We start from the raw sequence: 18,199 nt of genomic DNA on the forward strand, positions 1-18,199 counted from the left end.
ACAATTTTGACAGTTTTCAATTGGGAAAAAGTCGCTAGTTTTTTATCATTTTGGAAATACATTCTAATCCCAATCTTTCCAAGTACCCCCTTCAAGCTGCTCAAGTACCCCTAGGGGTACACGTACCCCTGGTTGGGAATCACTGCTCTAAATGACAAAACCTCCACATTTTTCTGTTTCTTTTAGTGTAAAGAATTACAGGTACATTTAATAACACGTTCTCACATAGGGTTATCTCAGCTACCATCATCATGATCAAATCTACTGTCTGTAACTGTGCATTACAATCAGGGGTGTAGTGAAGGGTAACCGCGGTTTACCCACCCCTTTGAAATGAGGCAGATAGTTTACTCACCTATTTTCAGATCAACTGTATCAATCAATGAGGGCAAACAAGGTGGGTAAACTACTCTTATCACTACACCCCTGATTACAATTGATGGCAACTGTGCAATTCTCTATAGTCAAGCAAAGGTAATGAAAATAGCTGACCTTTAGTGATTAATACAGATAACATAGATAGGCTACTTAATATTTAACTTGCTCCTGAAACCTGGTACCTCTTAGCCTTCACAAGTGCATCACATTGGATTGAGGGACTTCTCCGTGCAATGTTCACACTTTGCAAAGTCATCATTTGGGCCGGATTGGACCCTTTGGGGGGCCGGATCTGGCCCCCGGGCCGCATGTTTGACACCGCTGGCTTAGAACATTATGATGGAAATATGATGGCCACCCCCATGTCATACATCCCCTAGGTCTCTAGTTTGTGGTTGTAAAGTTTCACGAGGCTGTGATTATCCTAGAGGTCACAACAGGTCATTTTAGTGAGGCCAAATTTCAACGGCATGTTTTTGCAGGAAAACAATAATAAAATAAAAATAAATAAATGTCTGTAAAAGGAGACTTGTGGGTACCCATATAACCCATTCTCATTCAGATATCCTGAGATGAGAGGTCAAGGGACCCCTTTGAAAATGGCTATGCCCGTTTTTCCCTCGGCAAAATTTACCCCAAAAAGGCAAACAATATAACACTGTCAGTATTGTTTCAGGTGGCTTTATTTCCAAACTGGTGCAGCTGTTTTTCTATTCAGTTGGTGGTGAGTGGACCCAAAGATAGCCGTTTCTTAACCTCCATGCTGCAGCTAATAGCACCACTCTCCCTAGATACAACACATTGGTAAACTTTTAGAGAAAATTACAATAAAAAAAAATCTTCTTAACATGCATCTGCTACAAGCTGGTGATTTTATAGTTAATATGCCATTTTAGCAACTCTAGCAGGCTATGTATAACTAATAACTAAAATATAAAAATAAAATCCACAAAGTCATGACTTCAAGACCAACAAAGATGTAACCAAAGGTAAATGATGGAGTCATGGGTCTTTAATGTGGTAATTTGATTAAAACATGATTAACATCATATGTGTTAACGGTACTTTGAAAAGTAGATTCAAGAGCAACACTTACCCGAGTAATGTAAGACCGAGGACAACCTAAATGGAATCAGATGACAAAGTACAGCAGTGAATATTTGGAGCAGTTACTGCACTGAGTTTTGCAAGTGAGACCTGCCTCACTACATTTCGGTGCAGCCTGCACAGCTTTTTAAATCTTTTCATGTATTTAATCCTAATTGGAGAGGTAAAGTATCCATTTACAAAACAGGAGACAGCATTTTCATGTTTCGCTTTCATTTAGATCGTTTGTCCTTAATTGTTAACAAGTAGAGTTGCCAGTTGCCTATCCTTTTTCACCAACAGCCATTTTGTGTCTAAAAGGCAGGAAGGAAGTAACACAGGTGCAAGCAAAACACCCTTGGGGGAGGTTTGTTAGTTTGTTAACAGACTAAGAGACTGCATGGTCATGATTCCATCTCATTTAGACTTGACTAGACTAAAACTTTGTGAACCTATTCTCTGTCTGTTGTGGTGTGGTAGGCCTATGTGTTTAGTAAGGAGCTGAGTTATACTTACAGCGAGCCGTAACAGTTATTCTTCGATTAATGCATTGAGCAATAGCAAGATAACTCCCATCGCCGTCGTATAGAGGACACTCAAAATATTCCACCGATCCTTCCCTTACAAGCCGAACTCGAGGAAGTGTTTGTAAGTGGTGATACCGAGCAGTGTCCACAACACAAGACACTGCACCTAAGGATCAGAAATTAAGTTTGTTAAGCCTTTTCTTCAGGAAATCTGTTAAATCTGTTAAAAAATAAATATACTGATTTGCTCGTACTTTTGCAAGTGGGTAGTTCTGACCAAGAGCCATTGCTGTAACACACCACTTGTGCTCCACCCACAAGTTCAAAACTTCCATAGCATTGGTATTTCAAAAACATTATTTCAGTTTCCACAATAGCTCCGTTTATAAGTTTGGGGTGTTCTCCACATCTTTCAACTGAAAAGAAATGAAAAATGTTTTTTACAGTTTAATTTAGTCAGTTTAGGGAAGAAGAAATCACTGTACATTTTATTTGTATCAATGGGCATTTTTCAAATATGCTATATCTTGTTGCACCCTGGAAAATCAATGAAAGATTTGAATTAGGCTAGCTGTGGTATTGAATAACGGATGTAATGTAAAAGGAGCAATACATGTTATGAATTACTTGGTAGATCTGGTCCATTCACACTAGAATCTGAGGCAGAGCCAGTAGAACCTCCTGTAAGATACAGATCAGAAGAAGGTAAGTATAGATATCTGAGATAGTATCAAACTGCAACGGTCTTCAATTTGCATTTCTTCTTGATAATAACTGTCAATGTAATGATTTAGGTTTTCCCCATCGTGCCTTTTTTAAATCAAAGATGAAAGAGACTGTTCTTGCTAAAGGAATGACAAATTTAACTTGCAGTGACCCTGAAATTCATAATATTGTCTTTATCTACAACAATGATTCAAGATTCAAGATTCAAGATTTTTATTGTCACTCCGTAGTACAAGAATCACGTGTGAAATTCTTGTGCTGTAGGCTCCGTTACAACATAGTGCAAAAATTAAAAGATATATAAATAAAACAAGAGGCAACAAGCAATATGTCCAGTAAATGTGAATGACCAACCTCCACCACCAGCAGGTTGTGTCCCACTGCCTGTGGGTAATGCTCCAGCGTCATCTGTTCCCCCCACTTCAGATGTACCAGCACCAGGTCCAGCACTGGTTCCTGCACCAGGTCCAGCACTGGTTCCTGGAGTGAGAGAAAGCCAGCACACCAAATGTCCTTTCACAGGTTTTAACAAGTAATCTGGGCAGCAGCAGCAATGGACATTTCAGCCAACAGGCCTTCCTCAGCCTTTTGCCATCAATTTTATAACTTTTAATCCTAATGTTAATAGGCTATATCTTCACAACATTGTGTACTTACTGCTGCATGGTTGGACTGGGGTCCAGCTACCAGCTATGCAATAAAAGAATGTCTGTGTTCCTTGTACAGCATAGCCATCTTCACAGACATAGGACACTTTCGCAGATTCAACAAACAGGTCTTGGTGTCCATGAATGATTACTGCATGAGGGATTTTGGGGGGTTCATCACATGCAAAACTACTCTCTGTAAAGAAGCAAATCATATGTGAGGACAGGTAGAGGTGCCAAGATAACTTTGCGGTCGACTCAGACAGTAAACATTTGTCACACCGCCAACTAGAGGGCGGGAGTATAGAAGAAACATGGCTGCCACAGAAAAATGTAGAGCAACACATCTCACAGACTTACTCTCACAGATTGGAATTGATGTCCATGTTCCATTTTTGCATTCAGCTGTGGCATCTTTGTTTTTGTCTTCATATCCAGCGTCACATGTAATCCAAATCTTATCTGCGTCATTATACCAGGCACGCTGTCCTTTGTATTCTGCATTGGAGATACTTGGCGGGAGGCAGGACCTTTCATCTGAGAAACACAGAGATTAAAACCACAGTGTGACACAACTTGAATCACAATTTTCATGGACAATTAACACAACCTTTTATGTCCTTATGGACTCGTAGGCTATAGGTCATTTTATGAACTCTGACAATTAATGCCTACAATCTTTGCATACAAAAATGATTGCTGTCTGCTGCCTTCCTTCCTATTGAAATAAAGCAGAAGAGATATTTGTGAAACACTTACCTAAACACTGTGGTGTATGTGACCAGGTGCCATCCTGACATGTGCTTGTTGCCCACCAGCCCTCCACTGCTGGTTTATGTCCATGATCACAGCCATAAGTCAGGACTGTTCCATGAGAATAGCTCTCTTGCACAGGGACCAAAAATCCACCATCCAGACTGGGCGCCTCACAGGGCTCACTTTGTGCTGAAATTAAATGTTAAGCAATAGAATATTAAACATGCTTTTTTGGGACAATTAAAATGGTTCTATTCAATCACAAAAGAGAATTCAACGATCTTACTATTTACTGCTCCAGGAAGCCAAATCAGAAGAACAAACCCAAGGCATCTGAAGCACATTTTGTCAGGGATTAAATCATCCAACAGTCAAGCAGAGCGTCTGGCCGACTTCAGATCAGGACCAGTTAATCATTGAGGACCTTTCCCAAAAACGTTGAATGTAAAGGGTGTTATTGACATGCTGCTGCTTAGTTGCAACACAGAGTTAAAATGCAACATGTACATAAACACATACACACACACACACACACACACACACACACACACACACACACACACACACACACACACACACACACACACACACACAGAGAGAGAGAGAGAGAGAGAGAGAGAGAAGGGGAGGGAGATGCCTAAACTTTCAAAGTTACAGCAATTTTATTTTTTCCCTCTATGAATACTGAATTCAGTGCTTCACATGAGATAACACCTCACTATACAATGGTGATCTGAGAACTTGATCAAATTAGTTCTTAGCAATCCTACGACGTCGTATTGCATCACAGGTCAAACTTGTGTAGGACGGTTGCTTCCCTGTCCTCAGATGATGATACTCTATACCAGAGGTTTTCAAAATGGAGGGCGGGCCTCTCCAAAAGGAGATGACATAGAATAGCCTAAATGTGTGTGATTTGGTAAAAGATAGTTCAGAGATACTAACAGTAGTTTTGGAGAAACAAATAAATGTCTTCAGACAGACACTTTTCTATGTATTTGGTGTAGTCTGAAGTTATGTCAAACAGCAATATCAGGCTAGCTTCTTGACTCAATTGTTGCGGGACAATGAGCAGGACAGTGAGCACTCAATTCCTCACTCAAGGAATTGAGTGAGGGGGCCGTCCTTTTTCCAAGCTTTGTCAGACTTTGAACCCCCCTGTTCTTGGCTATAGGCCAATATATATAATATACATTTGCTGCCTCATTTTGTAGCAGTTGTATGTTTTAGACTCAACACAGTTTGGGTATGTTTTAGGGTGATCGCCTACTTTGGGACACATTGAATGTTGCACAGTGACAGAGCTGAAGGAATGTCTGCTCGAGCAGCGCATGGGAACAGGCAGCTCCATGATGCCGCCTACGCAGGAGACCTGGACAAGCTGAGGAGCCTGCTGCAGGAAGACCCCTACAGAAGGCTTCTCAATGAGTGGTGGTCATGGTGGAGGTGGGGCAAGGGCACCCCTCTGCTGCTCGCAGTCAAGGCGGGTCGTGCTGCCTCTGTGGCCTACCTGCTCAGCCAGGGAGCCCAGGTAGACCTAGCTGATGATGTAAACTGGACGCCTCTCTCCTGGGCTGTGTACCACGGTCACCTGGACTGCATCCGGATCCTCCTGGAAGGCGGGGCCAAACCCAACGGAAGCGTACGCAACCCAGACACCATCAGGTCCCTTGCCACTGTTCCTGTTGTCATGGACTCTCCTCTCTACATCAGCGCACTCGACCACAACCTGGACTGCTTCCGCCTCCTGCTCCAGGCCGCTGTCGTTCTGACCCACGATGTGGCTTCTCGCCTGCTGGGTGAGGTGCTGTGGCACAGATGTGACACGGCCTTCGTCCGGCTGCTCCTGGACCACGGCGCCGACCCGTCCCTGGTGACCACAGAGCAGGCACAGCTGGAGGAGACGGCGGATCCCGGGGAGCTCAGGGTCTTTCTGGAGGCCAAGAGATGTCTGTGATTGTCTGGTCCACAATGTGTCGGATCCGGATCCGAGAAGCGCTGGGCGGACATCGCCTGAGCCAAGTCCACTCTCTACCACTAACCAGGCCCGGCGCCACGAGGGGGGCGCCAGGGGGCTTTGCACCCTCAGTTCAATTTTCTGCCCCCTCACTTGAAAAAAAAAAAAAAAAAAAAATCTTTTTCATCTATGAAGGCCAGTTAGACAATGTTTGTACCTGACATGTTTCGGCTGCTGTTTCTGCAGTCTTCATCAAATTTAATCAGTTTAAGTTGATGTAGGCTACCCCTATAAACATAGCTCTGTTGTTTCAGAATTGGCAGGGAAGCGCTATTTGCTATGCTTTGGTTGTCACAAGGTGTCAGAGATGTAGCTATTTATTACATTTGAACCTCACTGCATCTTGTAGTGATCATGACGTGATTAAAACACACACACACACACACACACACACACACACACACACACACAGAGAGAGAGAGAGACAAATCAGCTGCACCCAAGCACACAGCATGCCTGAACCTGATACGGTCCTCATTCAACCCTCTGAGTCACCGCAGCCCTGCTGCTGAGGAGAGGCTGCATGGCTGCAACATGGACATCACACACATGGACTCTTCAGCTTACTAGACTAACTAGAAGCTCAATTATTACAGCCATTTCGGGTGATTGATTGCTCAAATTGTTCAACAACAGAGGAGAAACACAGCAGCAGTAGGGGTGCCTTGGTGGTACACTGTGTATGTCAGCTGCCTACTGAGGTAAGGCTCATGAGTTCAAGCCCGGGATGTGCACACATCCTTAGACAACAAAAAGGTATATATTACACTTCTAATTAATTGAAGATATTAAAGTGTTAAAATAAATGTTCTTGAATAAACTATACTGCAAGGAGGGTAAGGAGGGTTCCCACAGCAGGTTATGACCCCTGGTCTACCAGAACTGAGACGACTGCACTGACCACTCAGCCACACAGACAAACCCACAGACCTACCTGTCTGTTGTTGGAGGATTGTTTCTGATTGGCTGTTGAATGAAGTAATTACTTTAAAATTAAGGTCAGAAGAAGTGTCACTGTGGCTCACTGGGTTGAGTGTGTACTGCGTACCATGTAAGCTCAGTCCTTCACAGTGACCCAGGTTCAAATCTGGCCTGTGGTTATTTGTTACATGTTCTCTCTCTCCTACACGTCTGTGTCTTTCTCAAATCTCTCACTATACATCTGTATAGTGCCTGAAACAAATGTCTATGTACTTAGTTTTGTGCAGTGCAGTGTTTTTGTTTTTTCTATTCTTTTCCAAGTCTCTTGCTCGATTGAATATTCATGTTCATGGAAAATGTGTGCATTCTGCATGAAAATGTGTGCATTATTAGGGCAGTATGCCCTTGTATGACACTGTTGATGTTTATTATTTAGTTTATCTAACTTTATTTTTATTTTATTTTAACACAATCTTGTGGTTTTAATGTGAACATTGTTCACTGTTTTGTTGTGTGCAGTGTAATTGTTTTGTATTTTCTGTATGTTGCAGGGACCCCAGGAAGAATAGTCTGAGTAGTCAGACTAATGGGGATCCATAATAAACAATAAACAATAAACAATAAACAACACACACACACACACACACACACACACACACACACACACACACACACACACACACACACACACACACACACACACACACACACACACACACACACACAAACACACACCATATTAATGTTGATTTACAGCTAGATGTAACATTTTTTTAGCCTGGCTATGTATTAAAATATCAAGTGCACATTGATTGTTTTAACTGAATGATGGATAAATAAATATTGAAATTCAAGATTTTATTTAGGGCTGCCCATTGAATATTTGCAGCTCTGTGTGTAAAGATACAAACTGCATGAAAGAACAACCAGCTGTTTGTGTTTACAGCCATGTGCAACTAGTTACTAACACATCTTTTGTAATGGTGATTTTAATAATTGAATCCGTATAACATGGTCAGTATTTTCAGGTGGCTTTATTTCCAAACTGGTCCATCTGGTGTTTGTTTTTCTTGGTGAGTGGACCCAAAGATAGCAGTTCCTTATCATGCTGCAGACTTAGCACCTTTGCTGGATACAAGACGGTGGTTTTGGAGACAATTAACAGTTACATCTTTCTTTTAACATAGAAGTGCTGCAAACTGGTGGTTTTATAGTTAATAAGCCATTTTAGCAACTCTAGTATGTATAACTAAAATGTACAAATAAAATCTACAAATAAATGACTTCAAGACTTCATCAAAAAACAACAAAGATGTCCAAGCTAAATAATGGAGTCATGGGTCTTTAATGGGGTAAATTGATTAAAAAATAATTAACATGTGTATGTTATTCATAATTTCTGCCATATAAAATACCTGATAAGAGATATTGCAAGAGGGTAGAGAATGTCAATGTGAATACATGTCTCTTACATTGAAAAGATAGATTCAAGATCAACACTTACCTGATTAATGTCACGCCGATAACAACCTAAATGCAATCAGATGGCAAAGTACAGCAGTGAATATTTGGAGCAGTTTAATGCATTAAGTTTTGTAGTTAACTGAGACGTGACATTTCGGGGTAGCCTGCACAGTTTTTGAAATGTTTTCATGTATTGAATCCTAATTGAGAGGGAAAGTATCAATTTACAAAACAGGAGACAGCATTTTCATGTTTCACTTTAATTTTGATGTTTTGTCCTCAATTGTTAATACCGTAAATGGTGCAGGAGCTTAGTGAATCAGCTGGTTAGCAGATATGACTTGTTAAGAGGCTTTATGGTCCTTCCCCTGCATGATTCCAACCCATTTAGACTTGGTAAAACATTGTGAACCTAAAGTATTCTGTTTCTGTTGTGGGGTGGTATGTGTTAAGTAAGGAGCTGAGTTATACTTACAGTCATGAAGAAAGATTATTATTCCATTACTGCACTCAGCCAAAGCAAATCTGTCCCATTGAGCCTCCATGGGACACCATGAGCAGTGTCTGAGCTTAGGACACTCAAAATATTCAGTCTTTCCTTCCTTTAGATAATGAACTTGAGGAAGTGTTATTAACTGAGGAATACGAGCAGTGTCCACAACACAACGCTCTGCACAAAAGGAACAGAAAATACGTTTGTTAAGCTGTTTTTCTTCTGGAAACCTGTTTGATCTTTGAGGTAAAAAAAAAAAAAGAGTCATGCTTGTACCTTTGCAAGTGGGTAGTTCTGACCAATAGCCATTGCTGTGACACACAACTACTGCTGTACCCACTAGTTCATAACCTTCATTGCATTGGTATTTCAAAGACAGTCTTTTAATTTCCACAACGCCGTTTAAAAGTTCTGAGGTTTCTCCACATCTTTCAACTGAAATGAAATAAAAAATGGTTTTGTAATTAAAAGTCAGTTTCTGTGACTAAAATTAAATGAACTCATCATAGTACAATTTATTTCTATCAATGGACAGTGGTGGAGACAGAATTTAATAAAATGAATTCAAATGCCATCAGCATGTTTTCTATACTGAATTGTTTTTTCCCAAAAACGTCTTGTCGCACCCTGGAAAAATAAATAAAATATTTTAATTTGCTGTGGTATTGAATAACAGTGGAATATAAAATGAGCAATACAAATGTTATGAATTACTTGGTAGGAAAGGTGGTCCATTCACACTGGAATCTGAGGCTGAGCCAGAAGAAACCCCTGTAAGATACAGATCAGATGAAGCTAAGTACACTGTAGATGCCTGAAATAGTATCAAACTACAAATTTGCATTTCTTCTTGATAATAACTGTCAATGTAATGATTTAGGTTTTCCCCATCGTGCCTTTTTTAAATCAAAGATGAAAGAGACTGTTCTTGCTAAAGGAATGAAAATTTAACTCGCAGTGACCCTGAAATTCATAATATTGTCTTTATCTACAACAATGATGATAAATGTGAATGACCAACCTCCACCACCAGCAGGTTGTGTCCCACTGCCTGTGGGTAACGCTCCAGCGTCATCTGTTCCCCCCACTTCAGATGTACCAGCACCAGGTCCAGCACCAGGTCCAGCACCGGTTCCTGCACCAGGCCCAGCACTGGTTCCTGCACCAGGTCCAGCACCAGTTCCTGGAGTGAGAGAAAGTCAGCACACCAAATGTCCTTTCACAGGTTTTAAGAAGTCATCTGGGCAGCAGCAGCAATGGACATTTCAGCCAACAGGCCTTCCTCAGCCTTTTGCCATCAATTTTATAACTTTTAATCCTAATGTTAATAGGCTATATCTTCACAACATTGTGTACTTACTGCTGCATGGTTGGACTGGGGTCCAGCTACCAGCTATGCAATAAAAGAATGTCTGTGTTCCTTCTACAGCATAGCCATCTTCACAGACATAGGACACTTTCGTAGATTCAACAAACAGGTCTTGGTGTCCATGAATGATTACTGCATGAGGGATTTTGGGGGGTTCATCACATGCAGAAATACTCTCTGTAAAGAAGCAAATCAGGACAGGTAGAGGTGCCCAGATAACTTTGCGGTCGACTCAGACAGTAAAGATTTGTCACACCGCCAACTAGAGGGCGGGAGTATAGAAGAAACATGGCTGCCACAGAAAAACGTGGAGCAATACATCTCACAGACTTACTCTCACAGTTTGGCATTGATGTCCATGTTCCATTTTTACATTGAGCTGTGGCATCTTTGTTTTTGTCTTCATATCCAGCGTCACATGTAATCCAAATCTTATCTGTGTCATTATACCAGGCACGCTGTCCTTTGTATTCTGCATTGGAGATACTTGGCGGGAGGCAGGACCTTTCATCTGAGAAACACAGAGATTAAAACCACAGTGTGACACAACTTGAATCACAATTTTCATGGACAATTAACACAACCTTTTATGTCCTTATGGACTCGTAGGCTATAGGTCATTTTATGAACTCTGACAATTAATGCCTACAATCTTTGCATACAAAAATGATTGCTGTCTGCTGCCTTCCTTCCTATTGAAATAAAGCAGAAGAGATATTTGTGAAACACTTACCTAAACACTGTGGTGTATGTGACCAGGTGCCATCCTGACATGTGCTTGTTGCCCACCAGCCCTCCACTGCTGGTTTACGTCCATGATCACAGCCATAAGTCAGGACTGTTCCATGAGAATAGCTCTCTTGCACAGGGACCAAAAATCCACCGTCCAGACTGGGCGCCTCACAGGGCTCACTTTGTGCTGAAATCAAATGTTAAGCAATAGAATATTAAACATGCTTTTTTTGGACAATTAAAATGGTTCTATTCAATCACAAAAGAGAATTCAACAATCTTACTATTTACTGCTCCAGGAAGCCAAATCAGAAGAACAAACCCAAGGCATCTGAAGCACATTTTGTCAGGGATTAAATCATCCAACAGCCAAGCAGAGCGTCTGGCCGACTTCAGATCAGGACCAGTTAATCATTGAGGACCTTTCCCAAAAACGTTGAATGTAAAGTAAACACAGCAGGGTGTTATTGACATGCTGCTGCTTAGTTGCAACACAGAGTTAAAATGCAACATGTACATAAACACACACACACACACACACACACACACACACACACACACACACACACACACACACACACACACACACACACACACACACACACACACACACACACACACACACACACACACACACACACACACACAGAGAGAGAGAGAGAGAGAAGGGGAGAGAGATGCCTAAACTTTCAAAGTTACAGCAATTTTATTTTTTCCCTCTATGAATACTGAATTCAGTGCTTCACATGAGATAAGAACACCTCACTATACAATGGTGATCTGAGAACTTGATCCAATTAGTTCTTAGCAATCCTACGACGTCGTATTGCATCACAGGTCAAACTTGTGTAGGACGGTTGCTTCCCTGTCCTCAGATGATGATACTCTATACCAGAGGTTTTCAAAATGGAGGGCGGGCCTCTCCAAAAGGAGATGACATAGAATAGCCTAAATGTGTGTGATTTGGTAAAAGATAGTTCAGAGATACTAACAGTAGTTTTGGAGAAACAAATAAATGTCTTCAGACAGACACTTTTCTATGTATTTGGTGTAGTCTGAAGTTATGTCAAACAGCAGTATCAGGCTAGCTTCTTGACTCAATTGTTGCGGGACAATGAGCGGGACAGTGAGCACTCAATTCCTCACTCAAGGAATTGAGTGAGGGGGCCGTCCTTTTTCCAAGCTTTGTCAGACTTTGAACCCCCCTGTTCTTGACTATAGGCCAATATATATAATATACATTTGCTGCCTCATTTTGTAGCAGTTGTATGTTTTAGACTCAACACAGTTTGGGTATGTTTTAGGGTGATCGCCTACTTTGGGACACATTGAATGTTGCACAGTGACAGAGCTGAAGGAATGTCTGCTCGAGCAGCGCATGGGAACAGGCAGCTCCATGATGCCGCCTACGCAGGAGACCTGGACAAGCTGAGGAGCCTGCTGCAGGAAGACCCCTACAGAAGGCTTCTCAATGAGTGGTGGTCATGGTGGAGGTGGGGCAAGGGCACCCCTCTGCTGCTCGCAGTCAAGGCGGGTCGTGCTGCCTCTGTGGCCTACCTGCTCAGCCAGGGAGCCCAGGTAGACCTAGCTGATGATGTAAACTGGACGCCTCTCTCCTGGGCTGTGTACCACGGTCACCTGGACTGCATCCGGATCCTCCTAGAAGGCGGGGCCAAACCCAACGGAAGCGTACGCAACCCAGACACCATCAGGTCCCTTGCCACTGTTCCTGTTGTCATGGACTCTCCTCTCTACATCAGCGCACTCGACCGCCACCTGGACTGCTTCCGCCTCCTGCTCCAGGCCGCTGTCGTTCTGACCCACGATGTGGCTTCTCGCCTGCTGGGTGAGGTGCTGTGGCACAGATGTGACACGGCCTTCGTCCAGCTGCTCCTGGACCACGGCGCCGACCCGTCCCTGGTGACCACAGAGCAGGCACAGCTGGAGGAGACGGCGGATCCCGGGGAGCTCAGGGTCTTTCTGGAGGCCAAGAGATGTCTGTGATTGTCTGGTTCACAATGTGTCGGATCCGGATCCGAGAAGCGCTGGGCGGACATCGCCTGAGCCAAGTCCACTCTCTACCACTAACCAGGCCCGGCGCCACGAGGGGGGCGCCAGGGGGCTTTGCACCCTCAGTTCAATTTTCTGCCCCCTCACTTGAAAAAAAAAAAAAAAAAAAAATCTTTTTCATCTATGAAGGCCAGTTAGACAATGTTTGTACCTGACATGTTTCGGCTGCTGTTTCTGCAGTCTTCATCAAATTTGATCAGTTTAAGTTGATGTAGGCTACCCCTATAAACATAGCTCTGTTGTTTCAGAATTGGCAGGGAAGCGCTATTTGCTATGCTTTGGTTGTCACAAGGTGTCAGAGATGTAGCTATTTATTACATTTGAACCTCACTGCATCTTGTAGTGATCATGACGTGATTAAAACACACACACACACACACACACACACACACACACACACACACACACACACACACACACACACACACACACACACACACACACACACACACACACACACAGAGAGAGAGAGAGAGACAAATCAGCTGCACCCAAGCACACAGCATGCCATGAGCAGAAAGATGGAGACAACACATCTGATCACTTTATTTCTTTAATTTAATGAACCTGGCACTGACTGGCTATTATTTTGTTTAGTTTTTTGTCGATTTTTGCAGCAATTGTTTATTCTATGACTTTTCATATAGACATATATGTTCAGAGTGCTCCAGACAGGTCCCGCATTTCACGTTATGCAAAGCTCAGCTCTATTAATGCCTTAATCTGCTGCTGTGAAATAAATGTTTTATTTGATTTTGAATAGTAGTCTTTCTTGTGTTGTTATTGCGCTTTTCAGAGGTTATTATGGTTAAAAAGTCCAGAAATAGGCATAGCGGGTATATAACCTATGTTTTACGATATAAAAATATCATATAAAAAAAAAAAAATAATAAAAAAAAAATCAGCCCCCTCCCCAGTTATAACCGCCCCCTCAGTCATTTGATTCTGGCGCCGGCCCTGCCACTAACACAGGTGATGAGGTACTTCGTGCTCTACCAACACTGCCATGAAGGACTGTCAGTTTATGGCATTTGTGGATTTATTTACCATTGCGGTGCTCACAGAGCAGTGTACTTGGATTTTTGTCCCTGTGTTTTTTTCCCCTCTCATCTCCTGCAAACATTTTAACGTTACATTACCTCGCAATCCGGCTCGATAGATTGAACTATAAACCTCAAACCCATATGAGAGTTAATGATATTCCCGTAAACACTGCAGTGTTCATCCCATGTCTCTTAATTTGTTTGGGAAATGCCCGTGACCAGGGTGGGAATTACACAGAGGCCATGGAGGTCATGGCCTCCGTTGCCCCTCCCTCTGGCCGTGATGCCCTGAGATCCCTAAGGCCACCGTGGCAGTGCCCTGCTATCAGCCTGCTACTGTCAGTTGCTTTACAAGCATCAGTGGTCTCAGACACACATTTCAGACATTTCAGAAAAATCGCTCTTCAGGATGTCAATAGAGCCTTTGTGCTGAATAGCCTTGCCCCTAAAACGACGAAATTCCCACCCAGCCCGTGACAATGATTAACTTTCTTGATTAATGATTAACTACCTTCGATTACAGTCATAGTCATTAGTCATATGACTCTCTCTACAAAAATCTATTTGATTGCTTAGAGTCCACAAATGATTTCCCGAACAGATGGGATCAGAGGTCATGATTTTGAAATACCAAACTATGGTCAAGTCAAATTCAATAAAAATGTACAAAACAAAATAGCAGTTTCTGGTGTTTACCTATTTGATATTGTACTGTCTATGTCTTGGAGGTCCAAGTATCTGTCTCTGATTGCCATCTGCTGGATCCTCATATGCTCAGCATAGTTTTGTTCAGTCCTGTTCACAGATTACTGGACATTTCAGTGCAGCAGATCTACCAGCTCTGGCCTTGCTATCACGAGTACATCTGAAGGAGAGAAGCTACATACAGTAAAGATCTGTCACAAGATTTTACTTCCACAATTTCTCCAAAGTCGTGTCACAGAAGTCACCTCTAAAAGCAGCCTCATATAAATCCTCTCAGAATTGTAAATAGCGCGCTATCTGAGTGTAAATATGACACTATCTTGGCCTTCCACACGGACTGTTGTTGACTGCTTTGCATGTTTCTCCTCGTATCTCAAGGGACGTTCTTTGCTGTACAGATGGGCTGCATATCCATACACACAACATTTACATTTACAACATTTACATAAAGAATATAACATTTACATGTTTTATTCTTTATTGCTTGCGTAGCCTACTGACATGAATGAAAATTAAGAAATCTTCTTATCCACCCACGTTACTTGTATAAGACATGTGCATGGAAGGGATAGCTAGACGTTTTTCAGGACCCAAGTCCTGTAATTGAGAAAAGTTGATCCTGCATGTCAAGTGTTGCCCCCTTTTTCTCCCAATGCATGCTGGGTGAGATTGAATGCACAAAGAAGTTGCACCCTAAACAGGTTTACTACCCTCACTGATTAATGACCTAGAAAAATATTCCTTCACAATTGTACGTGCTTCTTTTTTTTATGTTTGCCCTACAAATTAATCGAAAAAGATTTACATAACTTACACTCAAATACCCTCTCTCATTCTTTATGGACATCTGTGGAGGGATAAGAGGAAAAGCATAGTAATGCTTTTTGATGCCCTCACATGCATCAGTGGCTGTTAATTTTCAGTGTTGGGCAAGTTACTTTCAAAATGTAATATACTACATATTACTAGTGGCTTTCATTTGAAAGTAATAAGTTATTTTACAATATTACTGTCTGTGTAGAGCATTGGTGTAGACTCTACACCAATGCACTGTAGAGTAACTCATTACACTACTTTTGCATTACTTTCACAAAAATAACTGCAGCAGCAGAATGATATCACCGGCCCGGAACCATCCCGAAAAAGAGTTTAAACCATCTTGAAGTCAGTATAAACCGTCCAAAATTATAAATGTTATTTTTTTCCTTTGTTGTTGTAAATTGTGTTACTTGACAGAGTAACTGGTATAATATTACTGAAATCCTATTGGTAATAAGTTATGTTACTGAGTTACTGCTAAAAGTAATATTACATGTAATATGTTCCTTTTGTAATGAGTTACCCCCAACACTGTACACTTTAGCGAAAGCAAAAAATGCGAACTACTTAACAGTTATTCCAAACAGGAATGCCTGAAAGCAGGTTGATGGGAACTGTTTTTTTTTAACTGCTCTGATATGGCTGTACTTTACACTCTGATCTGCTTCAGTCTGACCTGCATTTCAACACTTCCCTGTTAAAGTCACAACACTACAGAAGGATAACTTCCATAAAGTGAAGCAACGCTGGAATAGAACCACAGAAACGAGGCAGGGAACACGCTGTGGAGCAGAGGCTCGCATCAAATTAAAAACCTGGGCACATCTCTCACCAGCTGTCATACGTCTCCAGATAACAGTCCCACGAGGGATACAGTGCAAGTAATCCATCAACACCCACATGCACTCACATGCACACCTGTAACACCCACACAACCAATGATACAAATACACAAACCAGCCAAAACCCCCAATTTCTATGACTCTGACTTTCATGCAAAGGCATCTGTGGGTCTGTTCTGCTAGGAAGCAGGCTGCCTAACAAACATCAAGGGCCACCAGCTGTGGAGGCATCCTGGAAGTTCCATTGGCTAAATGGTCATGTACTTGTTATGGGTTTGAATCTGGACTGGGACCTTTGTCGCATGTCATCCTCTCTCTCCTGTCAGATTCAGCTGGAGGAGAGACTCCACACACCGGCTGACGGAACTTTACACAACTAGTGAGATGCAACTAATCAGATGAGACAGCGCTTTGGAATACAAGCTCCCATTTTGCAAATACAGTATCACTACTGGCTGAGCAAGCTGAGCCAATGCCATCTCTAATGAGAATCTACGTCAGGTTGTGCATTTCATCATCTGGAAGGGATTTGATTATAACTGCCTTGTTGTCGAGGTGCCCTTGTTGTTATTTAATTAAAGTTGAAATGTACTGAAGGCCGACACAGTGAGTCGCATCACCAGGACTGCTCAACCTTACTGTATGTGGTGATTTGAGCTCCGGGTCAGCGAGGCCTCTCTCAGTGGACTTTATCAAGCACAGACGGAGACCAATACCATCCACTGAGATGAACACTGGACCCACAGGACATACTGCATCACTGCCAAGGATGACTTTAGAAACTGACACTGGGTCACAGGGTCAGGTGTTAAACCAAACTCCCCACAGATACCCTGGCTGATAAGAGACCCAAGGATGTCTGGATGCAATCTGCCCTTCTCTCTGTAAGAGACCCCAGAGTCTCCAGAGGCTCACCTCTGTATCGATTTCTCCTTCCACTATCTACTTTACCAAAAGCAATTTGTTGCAATCTCATCCTGCCCTGGTTGATTGATGAGGGGGCTCAGTTGCCAGTTCCATCTACCCTTCGCCCTTGGTTTTCCTCTATCAGCGGATGATGCCTGGTTTTCCTCTATCAGCTGATGATGCCTGGTTTTCCTCTATCAGCTGATGATGCCTGGTTTTCCTCTATCAGCTGATGATGCCTGGTTTTCTTCTATCAGCTGATGATGCCTGCCTTATACAATCCTTCCATTCCCATTGAGTGGATGGAAAATGAGCCAGCTGATGGGAGGATTGCAGACTATGTGTTGTTCTTGTTGTCTGGGGAATGAAAGCCTTGTTCACATCATGATTTAATTTGTCTTGTTTAGCAGCAAAGTGAGAGTGAGGGAAACACGCTAGATTCACGATAATCTATTTGAGTTTGTACCATTGTATATCACTCTGATGTGAAATGGCAACAATGTATCAACTACAAAACAAAGTGTGTGACATGGTAGCACATATATAGAACATCGATCATTTCATCTTTGATCTTTCTGCTTTTTCTATTGAGCCATACAGCCTGGAGGTAACTAGCTTCTGTCTCTTCCACAGTGTGGGTTTAGCAGTGGTGATGAGGTGGTCATCACTCTTCAGCTTCTACAGCCTGTTTGCCGGAA

This window comes from Poromitra crassiceps, assembly GCF_964638095.1.
Source record: "Poromitra crassiceps genome assembly, chromosome: 23".
NCBI lineage: Eukaryota > Metazoa > Chordata > Actinopteri > Beryciformes > Melamphaidae > Poromitra > Poromitra crassiceps.